The sequence below is a fragment of the Alligator mississippiensis genome, chromosome 2, assembly GCF_030867095.1.
Source record: "Alligator mississippiensis isolate rAllMis1 chromosome 2, rAllMis1, whole genome shotgun sequence".
Taxonomy (NCBI): domain Eukaryota; kingdom Metazoa; phylum Chordata; order Crocodylia; family Alligatoridae; genus Alligator; species Alligator mississippiensis.
Window position 1 is genome coordinate 132,608,570 of NC_081825.1, and position 17,064 is coordinate 132,625,633.

At 50.7% G+C, this 17,064-nt stretch overlaps 1 non-coding gene across 1 annotated transcript; it reads left to right on the forward strand.

Annotated features, from left to right (window-relative positions):
- Positions 1-10,264: 10,264 nt before the first annotated feature.
- Positions 10,265-10,336, forward strand: TRNAC-ACA (transfer RNA cysteine (anticodon ACA)). The gene has a single exon. It is a non-coding gene; the product is annotated as a tRNA-Cys (tRNA).
- Positions 10,337-17,064: the final 6,728 nt, after the last annotated feature.

The following is a 17,064-nucleotide window of genomic DNA, read 5'->3' on the forward strand; positions in this document are numbered from 1 at the left end:
TTCTCACTCTCCCATAGGCAAGTAAAACAAGCTGTCAGCTAAGGAAGTCGAAAGCATTTCACCCTGTTCTCTCTACGGACTGACAAAACAGGCCCAGGGCCAGATTTGCAAGAGGGTTTTGTTCCCAGACGTTCAGAAAGGCTCAATGCCAGCAGGCGAGCAACTAGAAGCTGAGCACTGAGCTCTTTTGAACATCTGGCCTTGAAAGGAGCGTCAGTGTCTGAGATTTCTACCATTTCAACCTGAAAGCTTTCAAGTACCTTGCAAAAATTTGGGTCCATTTCAGGTACTGGGTTGGGGATGAGGAGGACATCCCATGAGAGGAGAATGGAGGGCTCTCTGCTATGGTTCGCTCACTGAAGCAAGCAAAGAGAGAGAGGTGCTGCTCATGGTGCTCTCTGGGAAGATCCTCCTGATTCCTCTTCCAGAAAGAATTTGACCTGATCCAGCATATGACAAAATGGTGCTAAGACGTGCATAAAGGTGTCAAATGGAAAAAGGAATGAAGGTAGGTGTCAAATGTAAGAGTCAGTTCCATGTCAGTGTCTAAAGCTCTTGCAATGCAGCGCTGGGTACACGCTTCCTCAGATTTATCTGACGCAGAGCAGAGGAAACTGGGGAGAATGGTCCACTCTGCGCCCATGATCTAAGCAGAGCACATGTCTTTCAGGGGAAGAGAGAATAAGGATCAGCTTTGATTGCCAAAAGCATGAAGGGAGGCCTCTTCCCCTGTGGAGAGCTACCTCTGCAAGTGAGTTGAAGACCCTCACTGATGCCACTGGTATTGTCTCTGCCTCAAAGGCCAGTTTTCATGCAGGAAACACCAGAAGCAAGCTGCAGCCTTTCAGGCAGAATGAGTGACTGTTAACATATGCTGAGAGCACACGGGGCGAGGCTGCAAGCAAAGGCATGTGTATCCATATCACTTGTTATCCCTGTGACTAAGGGCTTGTCACAGACCGCAGAAGCAAAATGCAGCCTCAAAGTTCTCACTCGCAGAGACCTTCCCCATGACAGCCTAGCCACAGCCTGGAACAAATCTCATGTCAGTCTAATACAGTAGACTATTCTCTTCCCAGAGCCATACAATCCAGGCATGAGAGACTCAGTCTGCTGCAGAAACAGGGCTGTCCATAGGAAAATGTATTACCTTGGTTTATAACAGTAACAATACCCCATAGCTCTTTTGAGAAGTTGCTAGTTAAATGCCATGAATGTGAAAGGCACCATGAAATCTGTAGGCTTGAGGATTTCATGGTTGCTACTCTCCTGCACAGCCTGACCACTGAGCACTATAGAGTGATGCCAGGGAGCGAGTTCACTCTAAAAATGGGAATTGCTATCACACTAGAGAAGAGCTCCAGTTCGGTGTTGCCAATGGCCTGTGGAACATGTGGTAAGTTCCGATTTTGTTCAGCAGAGGGTGGTAGTGCACACAATACAGGCCAGCATCACCACCCTGTTGCAGTACTTTCAATATTCAATATTTGTATGTTGCATATGCCCCCAACAGGTGTGGGTCAGGGTGCCAAAAGGCTGAGGTGGGACTGTGAAACAGGAGGCAACATGAAGGTGTTTTTCAGGCTCGTCTCACACTGGTAGGGCAACACTTGGGCACCCTTGTAGCATGACACGTACCTGATATGGGTGTCCTAGAAGTGACGGGTTGTTAAGGTCACGCATTTTTGGCAATGAGCAAGACATTTGGAAGACCCGTGCCATCACAAATGTGATAAATGCCATGTCAAAATAAATGTACCGCCTGACCTTTCCAGCAGGGGAAAACCTAGCTGGAGCTGCATGACCCTACTCTCAAGGTAGCACCGTCAGTTTGGCTTATTTCATTTTTACTTAAATAAATAAATAAACAAGATTTTAGAAACCAATATGTTTGGGATTTTTTTTTACTCTCTAATCTGCCCTTTCTGTAGCAGGATGCCCAAGTGATCCCTAGTGAGTATAGGTCAGCATCGTGCAAGTGAAGCAGTGGGCTACTATTCTCTACTCTATTAGCTTCAGATGTACGTAGTTTAACCCCTCCTGCACCTTCCCTCTTTTCCAAATCCTGAAGGACTCTGCTCTTGATTTTGCTAAGACCACCAAGACTGGAGTTCCCCTGCAGGCCCAGCCTGCAGTCTGTGTTCAGTGGTGGCAGATGACAGAACAAGGAGCAATGGTCTCGAGTTGCAGCAAGGGAAGGTTAGGTTAGATATTAGGAAAAAACTTTTTCACTAGGAGGGTAGTGAAGCAGTGGAACAGATTACCCAGAGAGGTGGTAGAATCTCCATCCTTGGAGATTTCTAAGACCCAGCTAGACAAAGCCTTGGCTGGGATGATCTAGTTGGGAACGGTCCTGCTCTGAGCAGGATGTTGGACTACATGACCTCCTGAGGTCCCTTCCAAACCTAACTTTCTATGATTCTGTAACATCTGGAGTCTCTGAAGAGCTCAGCACACTGGGAACAACTTTTTAAAAGCCTCCTTACTGAGGTAGCAACTTTGGCATAAGCTGGTGTAGTGCCTGGGAGCTCAGCTCTTGGTTATCCAGCCCCAGCTATCCTAACAGAGTTTGTTTACTTGAGCATCCACTCCTGTGCTGCATGGCTGCTCCTTTTCCTTTTGGCTTAGCAAAGTAACCAGTGAGCACTGGATGCCAGCACTGTATAAATAGACCAGGCTCCTTCCACAACAGCTGAAGTCAGGGGCTTGTTGAAATGCATCCTGTCGACAGCAGTGGGGGAACGGGGCTGTGTTTGGGTTTTATTTCCTTTGCCTTCCAACATGCTTAATCCTGCAATAGTCCTCCTCCCCATCCAGCAAGGCTGGTGTGCAGTACCATGACAATCGCTAAGGTGCCTCTGACAGGAGATGCGTTATGAGTCGCCAGACAGCAAGCTGGCGATAGCACAAGTGCCCCCTCACTGCTTCCAAGGCAAGGGCCTGAGCAGTTATTTCCAAATGACTTGATTCACTAAAGCATGGTGCTTTCCACAGGGTCTCCAGGAGTTTGCAGCTCATGTCTCACGGAAAACCAGGTGTGCTTGAGCATCTCAAACTTTCCTCATTAGCACTGATGTTGCCAGAAGTTTTCAAGCAGGCTGTTTTCTATAGGAGGCAGTGAGAAACTGATTCCTCAGGGCAGCACTGCAAGGTTTTGGGCTCTTGCTCTGGGTGGCTCCTTTCTCTAGGTTCAAGTCCAGTAGACAGCATCATATTTTTTTTCTTCTCCCTATTCTCCTTGCATTAGACCTTCCTGGTGATGATCTCCTGCAAATGAGAGAGCATAACCCTTTCCAGCTACAGATCACAGCAGGCCTGGTGAAAGATGGCCATTGGTGTCTCTATTTCACAGACAGGTAAGCCAAGGCACAGGCAGGTGAAGCATCTTGTCCCAGATCACCCCTCCCGGCCAGTGGCAGCACTTAGGAGAGAATCTAGGTCTTATGAGTTACAGGCCAGTGCTCCAGCCACTGGGTGACACTGGTCCTGCCTCCCTACTGATCTGCTTGCCGCATTTATGTCAGTGCTAAGAGCCTCTCATGTAAGAGCTAAGAGTGCAGTTTCATCATTGTCAGTGTACAGAGGGGAGACTCTGATGCAAAGCTGCTTGTCCACAATTTCACCCAGTATCTTAGCCTCCCTCCGCTTTGTCTGTGCTTTTTGCAGCCAACTAGTTCAGTTGCTGTTTCCTGGACTCAGCCCAGAAACTTGCAGATCCCACCCCGAGATCAGACAGGAATTGAAGTGCAAATTAGGGAGGAAAAAGCACAGATCAGGTTGGAGTGAGGAGGTGGAAGAAGATGGCTGCAGCCAAGAGGAGACAGGCAGGGCATGTGGTGGGGTCTGCACATGGTTTGGGCTGCTCTCCTTCACAAGATTTCAGTGCCTGCTGCTGCTGGTTAGGAGGGAATAAGGGAGCTGGGTCCGTGTTCACACAGCTTTGGGCAAGCAGGGGATGTAAAGGGGGACTTTGCTAGGCAACCTTTCAGGCAGGGCTGGCTGCCTCTACCCCTACCCATTTGCTCTGCTTGCACACTCACCTAGTGGGTTCATTCACAATGAGGTGGGAAATGGCCTGTGCCCTTGCAGCAACACAGCCCCTCTGTCAGGTCTTCCTGCCAGAGCGCTACCATTTGGAAACATGAAGACCAAGAGCCCATGGGTTCTCACTCATTCACAGTGGTCATCTCACTATAGTCCCACAAGAGAACAGCTCTGAGGCCTATGGGAAACCAAGAGCTACAGCAGAGCTTAGAGGACTACAGAGCCCATCCAGGCCTCCATATGGCCCTGTCCCAGGGGAGCACATGCCATGGATGGGCCCAACACAGGGCTTAAAGTGAAGCTCCTAACTCCAGCTTTCAGTCCCTGGCAGCTCTGAACAGGTTCCCAGTGCTCCCCACCTGCCTTGCATCCATGTGGAGCTGTAGCTGTGCCCATAGTGAGTTTATGACCCACTTGCATTGTTCTGGCCTGGGGCCCGCACACCCAGGCATGCATGCTTAATAGCCACATGAATGGCTCGCGGGCTTCAGTCCAAATAGCTGCCAATTTAAGGATAAGCATGCCTGTTGGTGCCTGCTGAGCCTTGGTCAGTGCTAGTCGGGGGTGGGGAGAGATGTCCTTGGCTATAGGAAGCCTCAGGAGGAAAACAAAAAGATCTTAAATTGAGAGCAAGATTTTCAGACGTGCTTCGGAAACCCCAGGGCCCATGTCCCACTGCTTTGCATTGAGACGCCAGCTCCCCGTGGACTAATGGCACATTCATGCTTCAGGAACAGCAGAGCGGGCAGCCTTGCATAGACACAATGGCAGGCTTTCAACTTGCTCCTTCAGGTACCAGTAGCAGCCCGGCTGCAGCAGCCATGGGCTCAGTGACTGTGCTCCTAAGATCAATTGTGCAGCCAGCACTGAGCTACTTGGTAACTCATTTAAAGCCAGCTCAGGGGCAGCTACATGCCACCACACTCATGGCCTATGTGGACCTACCCTGATGTGGGCTGCAAGGTTGTAGAGATGCTGGTGGAAGTCATACCCAAAGCATCCCCTCCACCCAGCCATGTGTCCTGTCTGGTCAGCTCCTGGATTTCAATAAGGGTCAGCAGGCCAAATGGGTAGAAAGACTCCTAGAAAGACTTTTAAAAGAAATCCCTACCAACCTCCGGTAATGGCTGTCATCTGCTGACAGGCAAATTCCAGGATGAGGAGAGGCCCCACAGGAGATTATCCTGACAGATGCCTTAAAAGCAGGGAAGGCCTTGTCCGTGCTGTCTTGGAAGCCAGGGAAGCTGCTGTGATGCAGGATGCTCTCACACGCAGCAAGTTACAACCCAAATCCCAGCCGTTCGCTCCCACCAAATGGGGCCCTGGCAGATGTGCCAGCTAAAAATAGCCCCTGCTGTCTCACAAGCTGAAATAACAATTCCCAGTGTTTGGGGTGGCTATTCCCAGAGCACTCCATTCTCACCATCATGGGCCGGCTTGCTTCCAAATTTAGGCTCCCAGGAGCTGCCAGGGATTTTAATAACTTCTGCCCAGCTTCTGTTGAGATTCTTTGAATTGCTGAGAGAAATCTTTAAATAAACTATTTAAGTTATGGTCAGTTTTCTACCCAATTCATTCCAGCGCTGGGAAGTTCAGATGACTGAAGTGATATTTGTACACTGACTTCTCTGCTGATTTACAGCTTCCTTGTTTTTGGTGGAGTTACACCAACATAAGGAGTTTGGCCCCGTGCTTTCACTGCCAGTCAGGGCTCAGCACCCAGCAGCTCCCATTGGGAACAATAGAGCAGTCCTCTCCCTCCACCCCGCTTCTGCTGTCCAGTCTCCCCCCGCCCCCGACTTAGATTTGCACTGAGCTGCTGTGTGGCCATCCCTCCTTCTGCCTTGTCTCGCCCCTTTCTCGGGAGCGGTGTCTCAGACTGTGCCCAAGCCCACTGGGAATTTGATCTCAACAGAGGCCTGTAGGTGCTACTGGGTACACATAATCATGACGCTTTCATGTAGTGATGCAAACTTGTACATCACTGTAGCAATCATGTAGTGATGCAAACTGTTGCTGTAAAACTAAGCGTACCAAGGATCGAGTACGGCAGACATCAGGGCCTAGATTCCAGGCTGGGCTTGCTAAGAAAAACCCTGACACAAACAGGAAACCCGGTACCTCCTTGGTTTGGGCCGGATAGAGCAAAGAGCTGAGTGCCCCCCTGCACTGGCAGGTGAATCAGGAGAGGCAATGTGGTGCTTTGGCTGCCCCCCATGCAGTTCCGTATCAAGGAAGTTTGGCACCCAGAGCAAGCCCACAGCAGCAGCCTGTCCTCACCCTGTGCACAGACCCCCCGCTTTGCTTGCCCAGGAGGGCACACAGTAGCAGGAGCTGCCCTCCCTTCCCTGTGCCCCCCCAGACAAGCTGCTCATGGCTCCATCCTGCGCCCTACCCCAGCGGGGGAGCACCTACCCCAGCTCCAGCCCCACTCCTCCCTCACCAGGGAGCTTCAATATGCCCCCCCCCCCCATGCCCCTTCCCTCCCACAACAGGCTCACTAGTCAGATGGTGCTTTTCAGGCTGTTGGGCTGGCCGTGTGCATGCTGCAGCTGCGCACATGCACGTGACATTTATCGGCCACATCAGTCAACATTTTTCAAAATATTTATAACAAAATATCAGTTTGCCTGTTTGATGCCCAAGGCAGTCACCCTGCTTGCCCGCCCCCGCTACGGTACTGCCTCTATGGAGCTTACTGGAATTATACTCCCTTGCTCTGCTGTACTACAGCACAGAGAGCTTCTGCCCACACTTGGAACAAGGCCCCAGTAGGCATGCAGAAAGAAAGCAGCCAGCCCAGATGGGATGGGCTGGGGTTATAGGCCGGCACTTTCCAGGGATTTGCAAGGGCATCTGCTACCACACAGAGCTGCCTCTGGGAACAGCAGCAACCACTCAGCCAGGACAGAACCAGCCATAATATATATAATGGATGCAAGTGTTACAGCCCCACAACCTTGCAGAAAAGGGCTGCTTTTCACCTTAGGCTGTCTAAAGGGCATCTGCTCAATGAATCTGGTCAATGGTTAACCCGTGCTATAGTGGATTAATTATAGTGGGCTATAGCCATTCATTCTGGCTGCGAGGTCCCCCAGGGGAGGTTGCTGGAGGTCCCCAAACCTGTTAATCTCATTGCCTCCCATGCACGGCACTTTGCTCATAGGAATTCACAGACACGCAGGCTGCAGTCAGCTGCTATTTCTACAAGGTTTTCCAGGGGATTAGAGCCCAAATGAGCTTCTTGACAGTGTCTTTTTCCCTGGTAGCTAGATCAGGGCACTTCCTAGATATGTCATTGCCTTTCTTGTGGCCCTGGGGATTGGCTCTGGTATTTCTGACTTGTGCTGTATAAGCTCATGGTGGTGGCTGGAGGCCATGACTTCCCTGAGGGGCTTTTGAAGCCCCAGAAGCTAGTGCCAGGGATAAGTCCACGAGGGCTGGCCAGGCAGAGGGTGCTGGGTCAAGGTGCCCTTTGACACTAACTATGAAGTTTCCTTTAACACCAGAGAGAAAGGGCAGTCCGGCCATTTGTCAACTTTGCCAAGTTCAGCTTGGGCTGTTCCTAGATTACTGAAGGGGGAAAAAAAATGCCGCTGGAGAGCTGGGCTGTTTACATCATGGCTGCTTTCCAAGGCCCCCCTGAAGCTGTTCATATTTACTCAGCCCTGCATGTGCTTACAGCATGCAAGTATCCTTCCTCTTGTGAGGAGCCCCACTGACTCTGATGGGGCTCCCCCGTGAGTAAGGATACACAGGTGCAGAAGTGGTGGCAGGATCAAGCTGTTGGACCTGTCACTCAGCCGGGCTGCTTGTGGGGGGAGTTGATTTCTGAACCCTCCTGGAGCCAAATGCTGATTATGTTGCGAAGCTCCTCTTTACTCCTCCTCTTTATCCGCCTGAAGTCACTCGCATCTAATGACTTCACATTCTTTCCATGTGCTTTTGGCAACACTCCACTAATCCCCTGCATTAGCCCTGCTGCTGCTTTAAAAAATATCAGCTCACTCACATCTCCCCATCAGTGCTGCCTGTTAAACAGCAGCTGGATTGCAGCTTTTGCTGCTCTGCCCTAGGGTACCAGCAACCTCTCCCCTGCTTAGACCCCTATCAGAGATTCCTCCAGTATCCTCAGTTTCAAGTAACTGCACCAAGATCTGCCCGCATAGCACTGTATGAACTTCAGCCTTATTAAACATGTAATATATACACACACCACTGCCCTCTATTGGCTGTAAAAGCTCTGTGTGTGTGTGTGTGTGTGTGTGTGTGTGTGTGTGTGTGTGTGTGTGTGTGTAGGCAAGTGCATGCATGCACATGTATGTTCATACACACTGCCCTCTACTGGGTGCAATTCCTGCAATCCCAGCACCTAGTTGGGTGGCTGCCAGTACTGACACTGGAAGAAAGAAGGAGTTTGTCTTTCACCCCAAGCAGTGGGAGTTTGTTAGGAAAGCCATCCTTGTGACTAAGACACTGGCAGGGTGACTAAGGAGAGATGGGTTCAATTCCTGGCTTGGCAACAGACTCATTGTGCTGGGAGCTTGGGTATGTCCTTGTGGTGGGGTATTTCAAGTAGTGGAGTCTGTAGGGTAAAAGACTAGCCAGGACCATTGGATCACTTAGTCCAGCCTCCAAGATATCATAGGCTGCACAATACCATCCCACCACCTCTCTGTTGGACCAAAGAACTTATGCTTGGCTAAAGCATAACAACTGGAAAGATGTCTAGTCTTGTCCTGGAAACATCAAGAGATGGAGCATTCAACCCTTTCCTTGGGAGCTTGTTCCAATTCCTCATCGCACTCTCAGATAAAAATCACAGTCCATGAGGCCTGTGGCCTCAGCTTCTAGCTGCTTGACCCTTGCTCTGCTGCTGGTCTCTCCACTTTATCAAAGGCCCCATCAGCTCCTAGCATTTTCCATCTCTCCAGGCACACATGGAATGCAATCAAGTGGTCTCTCCGTCTGCTTGTAGATAAGAGGGATAGGCCAACCTCCTTAAATCTTGTGCTGGGGCTTTTAGTGGGGGTTGGATTTTGGACACTAAGGTATCTTAGCACCCTCATACTTCCTCTCTCTCTAGGTACCCTTTTACCTAGAAACGTAACACCCCTTTCACCCACTTTGGGCCTCTCCAGAAAGAAGAGGTGGCTCCAACAATATGCGGGCACAGTGCCTAGCACAATGGGGCTTCAGCAACACAATAGGAAGGCTCGGATCCAGTGCAGAAATATGGGGAAGCTTAATTAAAAAGAAATGGTAATCTGCATTTCAGGAACAGCTAGACAAAAGTCCTCATGTGGCTTGTGCCTGCTGAAGGTTTCTAATTAACAGCACAGCAGGCTGCTGGCTCACCTGTCATTTCTGGGTCTGTTTTATGTATGCCAATTTAGTCTGATATTCAGAAAGGCAGGGTTTATTACTGGAAATTAGGTCCCCTGCAGGATTAATGCCATTCTTTCATATGCTGCATTGCATTCAGTCTGTTCTGCCACCCCTGCAGTGCAGGAAAGTCTTAGCAGGATAAAAAGGGAGTGGGAGAGGGCTGTTCTTTTAACAGCCACAAAATAGAGCATGTGCTGTCTGCAGGTGGCTGTGTTGCTGTGAACTCTTTCAACTCAGATGTAGGCCCAATTCCTTCCATCATGGACTTCTACCTGCGCAGCGCTCCACTGAAGTCAGCATAGGTTTGTCGACACAGATCTGACTGCAGTGTTAGGGCCCAAGAGTTCCCCACAATCACGTTCCCTCTTGGCATTACATGTGTGATGTGAATGACATGTGTGTAACAGCAGAAGGAACCGGGGGACAGTCTGCGGAGCTGTGCTGACTATTAATTTGGACTGCAACTCTCAGAAACCCCCAGGGGCTGGGGGGCAAGGGAAAAAGGGAGAGGAAGCTTGAGGCTGAAGTAAGGTGAAGAAAGAGCAATGTGCATGTGGATCCTCTGCAGCCCTACACAGAGTGGAGCACAGTGGAACTGGAGAGCCCAGCCAGGACTGTGGACTGACAGAGCTGGACTTAGACTTGGGGGCAGCTGCAGGCTGCTGTTTGAGTGCTCTCTAAGCTTTTGGCTCTTGTCTGACCTCACCACTCTTATAGCAACCAACCTCTCTGATCCAGGGCCCTCCTGCAGGACAGCCACACCTCTTGTCTGAGGGTAGATGTATGTGCCACATCTAGAAGTAGATGTGCAAAGGCACAAGACCTACAACCTGGGAGTATAGCTCAGTGGTAGAGCATTTGACTACAGATCAAGTGGTCCCCAGTTCAAATCTGGGTGCTCCCTCTTTATGGGGGTTGGACTAGATGACTTCCAAAAGTCACTTCCACCCTTAATTCTCTATAATTATCAAATATCTTAATTACAGGGCCCTGATATGCGACCTGTGGTTCTGTTAATGTGTTAGCAATTTACACAGGAATTTTGCCCCTGTGACATGAAAACATGCCTGTGGGGACAAATTTTGCTATCAGGAAATCCCAGTAGGAAAAAAAAAACAGCAAGAAAAAACATGGCTCAGTGCATGCAACACAAGCATGCGCTGGCAGACATGGAGGCTTGGTCCTCCAGGGAGACACTTTGGCAGCGTTGCCAAGTCCGCTTATAAACAATGGAATTTGGCTTGTTTTTTTTTAAAAGTCGCTTTAATTTTTTGAGAGTTGCAGGTAGATAAGCACCCTTCTCATTGAAATGGGTTGAGCTTGTTTTCAAAGGCAGTGCCGCTTTTTTTCGTCACAAGACTTGGTAACACTGAACTCTGGCTGGTGGCCAGAGCGTCTTCACTCCTTTAGTTGAGCCCTGGCTCCTCCAGCATACTGGGAGCCAGGAGGAGTGGGGAAAGGGCAGTTTGCCCAATGCAGGACAATTGGTGCCTCATCAAAGTGCACACGCAGAGTCATGCTCTGCAGCAAAAAGCAGCAGCACAAATTTGTGCTGCTACTATTTTTGCCACTGCAAGCACATGCCCCTGCATGTCGGGATGTACCCAGGATGTTTGAAACTTGATTTTCTTTAGCTGCTAATTTTGGCTATAAGAAATGTCTGACACCTGTGTGGGTGCAAGGAAGTCTTTGCAGAAGACTTCACCTCCCCTCCCTTCTGGTGGCAAGATGAGAAACCTCCCAGTGCTCCCTCAGATCTCCAAAGGAACTTCTAGCACAATCAGGAAGATGCACGCACAGAGGTGTTCAGCCTTCAGGGGTTGAAACCCAAACTGCAGGTAGTTAATAGTCTGCCTCACTCCCAGGGTGGGAGCCAGCTGCAACTGGTGATTGGTTACTGAGGATGGAGCCACAGAGAGGGTCAGGAGCTCCAGGAGCAGAGTGAAGGGGGTGAGAAGAGAGGAGTTATGATGCTGAGAGTGGTTCTGGATTGTCCCTCTCAAAGTTTGAAAGAAGACAGAAGATTTGGGTTTTGTTTATTGTGGGGACAAAGTTGCCTTATGTAAAATAAACTGGTGGGAAACCCTGAACCCAGATCTGACTTTCCTTGGTAAGAAAGGTGGGGGAATGATCTGCTTACAATATGCCTCAACAGGGTCAGTAGTAATAATAATGTCAAGGAAATGCAGTATCTTCTATGTTGTAGGAGAGTCTGTGTGTGGTAACTGGTCCAGAAAAGCAATGCTTCTTCAATGAGATCTTTTAAGAGACCCACTTTAGAGCTGAGGGAGGTGGTAGACAAGTTTTGGGGCACACCACACCCTTGCTTAGGTTGGAGAAGGAAGCGGAGACAGCCTGACCTACGTACCAGATAGAATAATGACTTTTTTTAATTCGACTATGCAAATGAAAATAGTCATGTAAAAAAGGACTTCCCCTATGTAGCTTAAGCTGTCTCTGCTTCCTTTTCAGAACTGAGGAAGGGCCTGTTGTGCGGCTCAATGTTTGTCAGCCAGCTTTCCCACCTACGCCATTGTTCCAGTAAAAGATATTGCTGAGAAAATCTTGTTTAGGGAAATGCAGGGCAGCCAACCAAATGGGGAGCGAGGGTGACTCATGGTTACAGCTCTGCTACAGACTTTTTGTGTGACTTTGGGCAAATTTCTTAGTCTCTCTGAGCCTCCTGGCAACATGGGGGCAACACTCCTCCTCCCACCCTTTGCTGATGTAGGGTCTGTCCCTCCATGTGGCTTGTGCTATGCCTCACCGGATAGAGCCGAAAACAACAAGGCCTTCTTGAACTGGCACAAACAAGAAAAAAAAAGTCCCTTCAAATGCCCTGTGCAGATCACCTTTCCTGAACAAACCTACTTGCTCTGTTTGTGAGGGTAGCACTGTAATTAGGACAAAAGGGGAGGGAGGCATCTTTGAAAGCTCCTCTCTAAAGCCCACATATACATTTTCAGCCCTATGGTGACCACTGGGTGAAGTACCTGGATTTTCCTGTGGGCTTAGCACCATCAGCTCCATAGACACCTGTGAAAAGGACCCAGGTGCAGCACAATAGTAGCTGAATAGGAGCCTCGTGGGACATTCACATACAGCCTTGCCAACTTCCCCCCCCAGGGCAGCAGAGGTTTTTGGCCTCTTTCAAAGCAGTCACAGTATCAAGGATTGCTCCCAGCTGCTCAGGAGTCCTTGCCAGCTGCTGGCCATGTGTGCACAATGCCTCATTTCTCCACCAGAGACCACTGCTGCCATACCAAAGCAACCAGCCCTTGGTCTCCAGCCTACTGGAAGGAACAGCTCCTGTGCTGCTGCTTTCCTCGCGCTGCTTTCCTTCGCTGACTCCCGGGTGGATCATGAAGTGGTCCATACCGCCCATGGAGATGCAGTTGCTAGGCCTGGCACAGAGAACAAGTGGAAGCCAAATGCAGGCCGCTGGTTAGCAGCAAACACCCCCAACCCCCAGTTTCATTCTGCAGTGGAGGGGCAGGGACCAAGGCAGGCGTGCTAGGGCCTGGGCAGCTGCAGAGGAGATGCCAGCAGCTTTGTCCTGTAAGTGCACAAGCTGAGCTGGTCCCAGGTCTTGCTGTGAGCAGGCCGGGAACTACTCTTTGATCCTGGACAACAAAGGGAAAGCAAGGAATTAGATTCTGTTCATGAAGGGCTGGATAGTGGCGGAAACCAAGAGCTCACGCAGGGGAATAAAAATCCCTGCTCATGGACTACCCAGACATGGGGCCTACAGGCATTCACACAGGCTAGTCCTGGGTGGTTGTGCCCAACCCACAAGCTCCAGGAAGAATCACAGTGTTGGGCTTCCAACGCTGACAGCCATATTAACCTCCTAATCCCAATGCTACTGGGACAAGGAAAAAGACTTGAGACACTGACTGTCAGATGGACACTGAGAATTTTCCACAACCGGGCTCCATAAATATAGGCTACTCCACCCACTCCAGGTGGCACCTCCAGACAGTAGTATAACAGGAGGCAACTAGGGCAGCAGTGGTGGTTTACTGTGCCATGGTGATAGCACAGCAGCAACCAGTGTATCCCAGCACAGCAACTACCCTGTGTATCTTAGCTGCCCTGGGTAGAAAGCTGTGCTGCTCTGCCTCAGCCTCAGGGGAATGTTGTGCTATGTGGAAAAGGATGGCTTCCCAGCGGTGGGACTGCTACTCTTTCTTATGGTAATCCTCCAATTTCCACCTTTGCTGGGATCCATCCACCTTCTGATCCACAGCCTGGTACGGGTTGTCAAGTCACACAGAATCATGTTCCGTCTCAAGCAGGAGGCATTGACTAAAGAAGGCAGCTACAGACACATGGCTTGTGCGCTAGCCTGGTCTGTCCTGTTTACCAGGCACTTGCAGGGCACACAGAGATACCTAGTGATTGCAAACTATGCTGCTTGCTTTCTTCAGGACCTCTCTCCCCATGCTATGGGAAGAAACTTTTTCCTAATATCTAACCTAAACTTCCCTTGCTGCAACTTGAGACCATTGCTCCTTGTTCTGTCATCTGCCACCGCTGAGAACAATCTAGCTACATCCTCTTTGGAACCACCCTTCAGGTAGTTGAAAGCTGCTATTAATTCCCCCGTCTGTTTTCTCTTCTCTAAACTAAATCAGTCCGGTTCCCTCAGCCTCTCCTCATAATTCATATGCCCCAGCCCTATAACCATTTTTATTGCCCTTTGCTGGACTCTCTCCAATTTATCCACATCCTTTCTTTGGTGGTGGTGGGGGGGTCCAAACTGGACACCCCAGATGTGTCCTGCAAGTTCTGAGTAATAAAGAAAATTCTGAGTAGCCTTGTACAAAGACAGGCTAGCAAGGTCAGATTCCACGTTTTATTAAGCAGGAAAGCACTGACCTTAAGGGCTCAACCATGTAACACAAACAAAGTGACTGAAACCCCTTATCACAGGAAATAGTACTCATTGGCGAGAGTTGAAACCTGACTGAATCTCTGAAAGGTCATCCTAGTTAACCAGGTATTAAGTGTTTATCACACATTTTTCACTTAGCTGGAGGAGGGGGTGTCTTCATGACCAACCCCTTTCATTAACATGCTGTATTTACCTGAATCTAAGGTGATTTCAAATTTAAGATGACCCGCCCCGTCCCAATAATCAGATTCTAGACATGGAAAATTTATAAATTAGTTATGATTTACTGTGTGTAGCGTCTAACTGTTGGAGGATCATCTTAAATTCATCCTTCACCACTGCTGCAGCAATGAAAGCAGTAGCAGCCCCCCTCGCACCCCAACAAGTGCTTGCGTCCCTGCAGTGCTTGCCTCTACCACCAATTGCTCCCCCTGCAACTTGTCTGCCCCCTCCCCACTGCCACTTATCCTCCAGGTCTGGTTCCAGTCCTGCTCCAGCCTGGAGCATGGAGCACATGCTGGTCCTGGCAGCTGACAGGCCCAGCAGCAGTAGTTATGGTGGCAGTGGCAGCCTGAGCCCTAGCCCCTGGCCCTGGCCCCAGGTTGGAGCTGGAGTCTGGGCTGGAGCTGCCACTGCTGCTACCAGGCCAGGCAGGGGCTGCTGGGCCACGGGAGGGTAACCAGTGACAGGGGCATTGGGCAGAGGCAGTGGAGGTGAGGCACGGGGCAGAGATGGGCAGTGGGAGATAGTGTGGGACAGAGGCAGAGGGACAGGCAAGAGGACAGAGAGGGCAGGACAGTGGCTGTAGCTCTGACCCCGAGCCCAGGTCAGAGCCAGAGCCACAGCAGCTGCCTGCCCTCTGTTGCCTTGTGCTTGCATCAAAGACGAGGGGATTTTTTCCTCATGCTGAATTGGGAGAAGGAGTGGGGGGCAGAAAGCCTCATCTTGGATGTGAGGAAATACAGGATGCCCAGTGAAATTGTAAATAGATGTATGTCATCAATGACAGTCTATCTGTGACTGTTAATCTGGGGAGGATTAGAGAGGAGTAATAGACCTGAGTTGTTGGGGGTACTTACAGGCGGATTAACACGCAGGCCAGTGGGGCCTGTGCCCAGGGTCCCCTGCCAATTAGGGCCCCCCTGGGTGCCTGGGTGCCTGTGGGAAACCATGTGTTTCCCTTTGCAGGCAGGCAGCATTAGCTTGCAAGGGGCTGCTTGGGGCTGCTGGGAGCAAGATTCATGGGGTACCACACGCCTGTGTATGGTCACACACATGGACGTGGCCTGGAACAGCTGGTCAGCATGGAGAGCAGCTCCCTGCAGGTAAATGTATGGGGGGAAAGGGCATGGGGAGGCAGATTGAGGCCCCCACAGTAAGGGAGGGAGTGGGGCAGAGGGTGCTGCCCAGCCACGGTGGTGGGTGGGACCTGGGGCTGGGGCAGGGAGCAGGACAGAGCCACAGGCGGCTCGTTTGCTGTGGGCACCTCTGAGGGGAGGCACTGGGGGGGCATGTGCCCCCCAGATTTGTGCACAAGGAGGGTGTAGGCTGCCCACTGCAGGCTTGGGGCTCTCCACCCTGCTGCCTTTGCCCTGGGGACTCCACACCGGCTGCATGTCTCCTGCCCACCTGGCAGCAGTGGGGCAGCAAGTTGTGCCACCTGCTGCCAGGTGGGGAGGGGATGTGTGGCTTGGAGGAGAGGTGAGGATGGCAGGGAGCAGGGAGAAGAAGTGGGCATGTTCCACCCCACCCCCAGCTCAGCCGGGTCCACCCAGCCTCCCCCATGGGGCACAGGTGCCCGGCCTGTCCTTGGCAGCAGCAGCACCAGGAAGGGAAGGGGCCCCTCCCCCTACTGCAGCCCCGGGCCCCAGTAAATCTGTCACTGGGGGTACCAAACAACTAAAACGAGCTCAGAGGTCCTGGGGTCTGGCCTACATAACTCCTCGCAAGTCTGGGTATGTTTTTCCATTACTGTTGCCTGATCTGAATGCTGGTTAAACTTACATTTAGCCTGATCTTTATTCCAGGGCCCCACCTGACAAGGTAAGCTCCCTTTGTCCCAGTTCGGGAATAGAGGACTTCCCTTCAAGGGGCACTTGCTTGTTGGCTGGGCCCCACACTCATCATGGCCTGCACTACCTAGTTTAAAGCTAGCTTAGGCATCTCCACGTGTACTGCAGTCACCCCCTCCTGGATGCTGACACCCCTAAGAGTGAAGGTACTTTGCTTTCCCCTTAGTACAGGCATGACTTTGAGGTTCTTAACAGGGGAAGCCTGGTACCCTGCCCTGCCACTGAAACCACTGCTCCTCTCTGTTTCTAGTCATGCATTGCTTGTGGTTTGCTTAGGCGGTGCAGACAAGCTTATGCTTTCATCGGTTTTAAACCCCCAAAAGGACCATGAGAACACCAAGTCCAAGCTTTTGTTACAGAACTGCACCCACGCTCTTGTGCTGCTGGGCCCCAGGACAGCTAAGGGTCAGCTTTTGTTGCCTTTGTGCCACCATAAAATTTTCTATGGATGCATAAAGCAGAAGCAAATGGACGTCCATACCCTTCTTCACACTTGAATGTGGTCGTGACCAAAGATAGCAATAATTTACATCACTTTATTACAGCAGATGTCTGTTTGCTTTATAGTCGGAGAGTGCAGGCAGCCCAGAGCCACTTACACTCTCCAACCACTGCAGGCAGGTTTATTTGGGGCTGGAGAGGCTTGGTCCTGCACTCCCCTGG